This window comes from Mustela nivalis, assembly GCF_964662115.1.
Source record: "Mustela nivalis genome assembly, chromosome: 19".
Lineage (NCBI taxonomy): Eukaryota > Metazoa > Chordata > Mammalia > Carnivora > Mustelidae > Mustela > Mustela nivalis.
Window position 1 is genome coordinate 7,716,102 of NC_139038.1, and position 7,625 is coordinate 7,723,726.

A 7,625-nucleotide genomic window follows, 5' to 3' on the forward strand; every position below is an offset into this window, starting at 1 on the left:
ATGACCTGAGCCGAAGGCAGAGGCTTTAACCCACTGAGCCACCCAGGCACCCCTAGAATAATAGAGGTTTTAGCTGGGCACAAGACCATCCAAAATAAAGTTTGTCTTTCTACATTCTCTAGCTTCCCTCGTAGCTAAGTCGCCATGTAGCCAGATTCTGACCAATAGCATGTAAGCAGAAGTGTCATTTGGCAGCTTCTGAGAAACTTCTTAAAGAAATAGCTGGAAAAAATGTCCCTGGTTCCTTCTTTATCATCCCTTCCTCCATCTGGAGGATGCTACCATCCTATCCTGGACCACGAGGCTAAGAGCCACACCCTGGCCATGGCCGAGTGGGGACTGGAATGAAACTAGGTTGCATGGAACAAAGCCACTCTAGTGACCTGGATTTCTATGTGAAATGGGAAAAAAAGAAATTGTAACTATTGTTTAGGTTTTTTTGTCACTTGACTCTAAAACTGCCTTAATGAAACTATCTTTATTCTAGAGTAATCATAATTGTAGGTTGGCTGTGCTTGAAATTGCAGGTTGGAAGTCATTTTCCTACAGAATTTTAATGCGTTGCTCCTTTCCCTCCTAGCTTCCAGAGTTACTATTATAAATTCTAATTTGGATCGTTTGTACCTTCAGAAACTTACATAGTTCTTCTTTTTAACTCCTCTATTCTAAAGTTCACAAGGCTTTGCCTTGGTGAGGTTCTTAGTTTTTTCCTCAATTGCATCAAGACTCTTGATAGGTCCTTTTTTTTTTTTTTTAAAGAGAGAGAGAGAGCACGTGTGTGCACACTTGTGTGCATGCACAAAGGTGGGAGTTGGGGGGGGGAGGGAGAGAGAGAGGGTCTTAAGGAGGATCCACACCCAACACAGAGCCATCAGGGGACCAGATCTCACCACCCTGAAATCATGATCTGAGCTGAAATCAAGAATCAGACGTTTAATCAACTGATCCACCTAGAAACCCATGCCCTTCCATTCTGGGAAATTTTCTTAAAAATTTTCAGTGATATTTTCCCTCCATTTTTTTCTCTTCTCTATTTCTATAACTTCTATTCATATATTGGATTTCTTGGGCTGTTCCTTTAAGTACCTCATAATTTCTTTCTATCTCATTTTGAACTATTTTTGGGGATATTTCCTTAACTTTATCTCTTAACCACTCTTCTGAGGTTTTCATATTTTTATTTCCAAGATCTTCTCACCACACCATGATTCATATTTTCCTGCTTCTTTGCATCTCTGATTTTTTTTTTTTTTTTGGATGCCAGACATTGTGAGTTTTTACATTTGGGTGCTGGATTTCTTTGTTTTCCTTAAAATATTTTTGACCTGTCTTTTGGGATACAGCCAAGCTATTTGGAAATAAGTATGTGACTTTGTTTTTCTTTTTTTAAATATTTTATTTATTTATTTGAGGAGGGGATAGAGAGAGAGAGAGAGCATAAGAGGGGGTAGGGAGAAGCAGACTCCCCTCTGAGCAGGGAGGCTGACACGGGGCTCAATCCCAGGACGTGGAGATCATGACCGGAGCTGAAGGCAGACGCTTAATGGGACTGGGCCACCTAGGCACCCCTGTGACTTTTTTTCAAGTCTTTCTTTTAAATTTCTTTCTTTCTTTTTTTTTTTTAAAGATTTATTTATTTGACAGAGAAAGATCACAAGTAGGCAGAGAGGCAGGCAGAGAGAGAGAGGAGGAAACAGGCTCCCTGCTGAGCAGAGAGCCCGATGCGGAACTCGATCCCAGGACCCTGAGATCATGACCTGAGCCTAAGGCAGAGGCTTAACCCACTGAGCCACTCAGGTGCCCCTTTCTTTTATATTTTGTTGGTGAGGACCAAAGCAGCATTTAGTTTAGGGCTACTTTAGCTCTCCTACCAAGGCAGTATCCTTCGGAGTACCCGGAATGTTTTGTGTATTATGAGATTTCTCCATTCTGGTTGTTAGGAATGTGAACTAGTCCCAGACCTGTGTGATCTCCAGAAGTCATTTCACTTGTTCCTTTCTGATGGGAAACTCTTCCTATCTCTCTGCACCTCTCTCTCCAGTATTTTATCCTGTAAACTCAAGCTCTCTTGGCCTCAACTCTGTCTTCTCAGTTCCAGGTGGTCTCTGTATGGGTTCCCCTCTTTTTACTACAGACTGGGACTTCTCTCCAGGCAGCAAGCTGGGGTAACAGTAGGACCGACCTCATTCTTTTCCCCTTCCTCAGGGATTACTGTCCCGTGCCTGACTATTGCCCAGTGTTTTGTATATTTTGTCCATTTTTAATTTTTTTTAAAGATTTTATTTATTTATTTGTCAAAGAGAGAGCGAGAGCAAGCACAAGCAGACAGAGTGGAAGGCAGAGTCAGAGGGAGAAGCAGGCTCCCTGCGGAGCAAGGAGCCCGATGTGGGACTCGATCCCAGGATGCTGGGATCATGACCTGAGCCGAAGGCAGCTGCTTAACCAACTGAGCCACCCAGGCGTCCCATTTTTAAATTTTTTTTTAATATTTTATTTTTGAGTAATCTCTACACCCAATGTGGGGCTTGAACTCACAACTCCAAGATCAAGAGTCGTGCGCTCTACCGACGGAGCCAGCCAGGTCCCCCATATTTTGTCCCTTTTTAGATCATTTAACATCGGAGGGGAACGAAGTCCCTGTTATTCCATCATGGACAGAAGCTGAAGTCTCCTCTCTTGTCTCTTCACATCAGACAACTCTAAAGGTCCCAAGCCATGGTATGATTTGCCCGCCTTGGGCAGGCGGATCATTCTACTGCTACAGTGGGCTGCCCACTCGGTGTGGGCTATGGGACGACGGGTTGATTTCCTTGGAAAAATCTGTGGGCATGGGAGGGTCCATGGCCAACTTGCATAGAACAACCCTACTGAGGAGACCTTCTTTGACTCGTTGACTGGTTGCCCTGAAAATACATCCATTTGAGTGAGAAGAAGAAAAAGGAAGTTTTGAAACTAGCCCAGGCTGCAGAGCAAGATGCCCTTGGGGCCTTGCTAACCCAGTGGTGCTGGAGGTGTTGACCAAACCATTAGCATTACGAACAGAAAGTCACAGCGGGGGGGCCTCCCAGGCTCTGAAGCAAGACCGCATTTCAGCATATAACTTCAGGAAGCATCCCCTAGCTTGCTGCTTCTGAAGTCTGGTGTAACTATCTGGAATGTAAAGTTACCATGAGACCTGAACCCCATCTCTCCTCAAAATTGGCCAACTTGGAATTGGGCTCTCCTATAACTTGGAAGTGGGCTCTCCTATAACACTCCAGATCCTGAAGGCCTAAGTAAGTTACTTGAGCATGTTGTTGATGTCTTTATATCCTTTCTCCATGTTGTTGATGTCTTTATATCCTTTCTCCCTCGCCTGTCAAGTCAGCTTTCATTTGCCTCAATGTTCCTCACCTTCAAAATCAGCCCGTGAGGCTCTCTGCTCAGCAGGGAGCCTGCTTCCCTCTCTCTCTCTCTCTCTCTCTCTCTCTGCCTGCCTATCTACTTGTGATCTCTCTCTGTCAAATAAATAAAATCTTAAAAAAAAAAAAAATAAGCCCGTGAGAGGGAGCCCCTCTATGATTAATTAAGCAAGGGAAATTGGCGCTGGCCAATTTACAGATGGTTCTACGTGGTATGCTGGTACCACCAAGAAGGGGACTGCCTCAAGCTTTATTATGCTACAAGCCCATGGACAGTCCCACTGGGAAGATGGCAGCATAAAGGAAGCATTTCCCTGTTTATCTTCTTGCAACAATCCAAGAGCAATGTGCAGAATAAGAAACAGAAATACAGGGGCGCCTGGCTGGCTCAGTGGGTTAAAGCCTCTGCCTTCGCCTCAGGTATGATGCCAGGGTCCTGGGATCGAGCCCCGCATCAGGCTCTCTGCTCTGCAGGGACCTGCTTCCCCCTCTCTCTCTGCCTGACTCTCTGCCTACTTGTGATCTCTGTCTGTCAAGTAAATAAATAAATAAATCTTAAATTAAAAAAAAAAAAAGAAAGAAACAGAAATACAAATTTCAGCAAAACACTGAACTAGCTGAAACCTCAATCCACGATACAGATTCAGATGGAAACACTGCCAAAAGTACTGGAATTCTAGCAGAGGAGCATGTGGAAGGAAAGAAAACAAGTCACTGCCATTGCCTACCTCAAAAAGCGCCAGCAGTACATTTCTCCAACAGTGAAGGGGCAACCGTGGGGCACAAAAGCCCCTTCAGAATGAGTCTCGGATGGCTGGGATGGGGGAACTGAGTAAGCAGAGGGACAGAAGCAAACCTTTGTTTTAGATGTTCAAACAAGTTGATCAGACAGAAGAAAGTAACTGGGGACAAAAACCATCAAGAGAAGTTAACACTAAGGGCGCCTGGGTGGCTCAGTGGGTTAAAGCCTCTGCCCTCAGCTCCGGTCATGATCCCAGGGTCGAGCCCCACATCGGGCTCTCTGCTCAGCAGGGAGCCTGCTTCCCTCTCTCTCTCTCTGCCTGCCTCTTTGCCTACTTGTGATCTCTGTCTGTCAAATAAATAAATAAGTAAATCCTTGTTTTAAAAAAGAGAGAGAGAAGTTAACACTGGGGCACCTGGGTGGCTCAGCCGTTGGGCGTCTGTCTGCCTTCGGCTCAGGTCATGATCTCGAGATCCTGGGATCGAGCCCCACATCGGGCTCCCTGCTTGGCAGGAAGCCTGCTTCTCCCTCTCACACTCCCCTTGGTTGTGTTCCCTCTCTCGCTGTCTCTCTCTCTGTCAAATAAATAAGTAAAATATTTTTTAAAAAAGAAGTTAACACTATCACTATTTGAAGACAACGTGATCGCTCCTTAGGAAAACGAAGAAAATGAACTGAAAAAATAAAGTATTGTAAACAGTAACTGAATTCAGGAGGGAGCTGAATACAGTCCTAAAGTCCTAACAGAGCAACAGGCTTCTTGGGGACCTGTCAGGAATCCCGTGGCAGGTCAGCTCTGTCAGGTCCCCTGTGTCACAGAGGGTATGGTGAATTATGCACTCTGGAAGAGTCTGTCTTATTCTGTCTTTGGGTTTGCTTTCCCTGCTGGTTATGCCTCTACTTTACCATTCTTGGAACTACTGACTTTGCATAACAACAGAGTGTCTGGATAAAATTGTCTCCAACCAAGAAATTCACTTCCCGGGAAAAAGAAATGAGACAGTTGGCAAGCCATGGGCCATTATCGTATTTCCCATGCACCAGAAGCAGCTGGCCTTCTAGAACAATGAAATGGTGTTCTGAAAACAGATCTAGCAGTATCCAAGAGACCGCACCTGTAAGGCTGGGACGCTTTCTTGTAGAAAGTGATATGTGATCTCAAACTCTCGCCAAAATGCAGTGTCAGTTCTCTCTCGGCCAATACAGAGGTCCAGAAGCCTAGGGCTGCAGTGGAGGGCTGGGGGGTGCAGGGTGACCGCTCTATTACTTTTCTCTCTAAAAATATTTGCTTCCCATCCCCCAAGTCACTCATGCTCTGTAGAAATAATGGTCTAGCGTGAGGTGTTGTCATTGAGGAACCCAATTAGGGTTCCCTGGTCATTTGGGACTCCTCCTCCCACTAGGGCAATGGCAGGAAAGGGTGTTCCTGTGCTAGCCTGCTCCCCTGATTATGAAGGGGAAGTAGGGTTGTTACTCCCTGATAGGGCCTGGGAGGGTGGTGGTTGCCTCCTTGAACCACCACACCCAGAGGCACAAATTAACAGAAAACCATCACAATCCACATAAATATACTAATTTTCCTCCCCCACTATTGTATACATCAGGGTTTGGAGGGAGCTAAGTCTACCAGTTTGTTCCAGGTTTCAGAATAGTAAGAATAAGGTGCCTGGGTGGCTTAGTGGGTTAAGCCTCTGCCTTCTGCTCAGGTCATGATCTCAAGGTCCTGAGATGGAGCCCCTCATCCTGCTCTCTGCACAGTGGGGAGCCTGCTTCCCCTCTCTCTCTGCCTGCCTCTCTGCCTATTTGTGATCTCTCTCTCTCTCTCTGTTGAATAAATAAATAAAATCTTTAGAAAAAAAAGAATAGTAAGAACCAACACTTGGCTACAGAGAATATAGGAAGAATGGGCAGCACATTGAAGTAGTGAACTCTGAAACTTAGAAAGAATGTTTAAAGTGGCCTGAGATGTCACATCTGTCTTATCTGGATGTGACTTGATGTTACCTCCTTTTAGAGACACTCTGTAGCTGGAGAGGTGGAATAAAGTACAGGTGTGGGTTCCCAGGGCTTAGTTCTGGGCCCTCTTCTGTCTACGTGCTGTACCTAAGCAACCTCAACCTGTCCCATAGCTTTAAATAACTCCTAGCTATTGATGACTCCTAAACCGACATGTCCAGCTCTAGCCTCGCCTGCAAATCCAGATTATACATCCACCTGGCTCCTTGATCAGCCCTTTGGAGGCCTCATAAGGATCTCAAATCAACACGTCCAAAGCAAAGCTACTGATTTCTGGCTCTCAGCATCCACTTAGCTGCTCCTGATACAGTCTCCCTTTCTTCAAGAAATGGCCCTATAAGCCACCCTGTTGCTCAACACAAAAATCCAGAGCTGCTCTTGTCCACTATGATAGTCCTCATTAAATTTAATTTAATTTAAATTAACATCCCAGGTTTGCAGTTTTACTAGCCACATTTCAAGGGCTTGAGAGCTACCACATTGGACAGTCAGTGACAGAGCATGTCCATGATCATGGAGAGTTCCGCTGGACAATCTTCTCTTGCAAGGTTGCCAGTGACTTGTCTTCCTCGTCACCTCATGTAATCCATTAACAAATCCCATGCATTTTACCTCCAAAACATTCCTTGAATCAATCCATCTCTCTTCAACCCACCCCTAACACCCTGGTCTATGCCACATCACCTTCCACCTGGACTGCGGAACTCACTTCTTGGTTGCCCTAGTTCCAGTCTTCGCCACCTATAACCATTTCCCCTCCAGTGAGCATAATTTTAGAACTGAAAATCGGATCATGCCTCGCCCCTGCTACAATTCTTCCATGACTGCTGTGCCAGACACTGTAGTTTTACCCGTAGGCCCTTTCTTTCCTTCTGCCTCAATGACAGAACCTCTTAAGTTCAGGTGAGCATAAGAGTCCCTCCTTGCTCTTAGGTGTGGTCATGTGACTGAGTTCTGACCAGAGAGAGCCAAGGAGGTTGTGTGCAGTCTCCTGGCATGTCTTTAAAAAGAGCAGGCTTGGGCGCCTGGGTGGCTCAGTGGGTTAAAGCCTCTGCCTTCAGCTCAGGTCATGATCTCAGGGTCCTGGGATCGAGCCCCACATCGGGCTCTCTGCTCAGCCGGGAGCCTGCTTCCCCCTCTCTCTCTGCCTGCCTCTATTTGTGGTCTCTCTCTCTGTCAAATAAATAAATAAAATCTTAAAAAAAAAAAAAAAGGCAGGCTCCTCCTGCTGCTGTAACAGGCATAATGGTTGAAGCTGGAATAGATCACAAGGTGAACTTGGGAGCAAAGGTAATGTCCTATGAGCAACAAGATAGAAGGAGCCTGGACCCCTGCTGTAGTGGGGAAATGCACCAGCCCTGAAACGCCTACGGAGATTTTTACACGAGAGAGAAATAAGCTTCATTTTGTTTAAGCCCTAATTACTGGAAGTTTTCTGTCATAGGAGGACGTAATTCTAACTGATA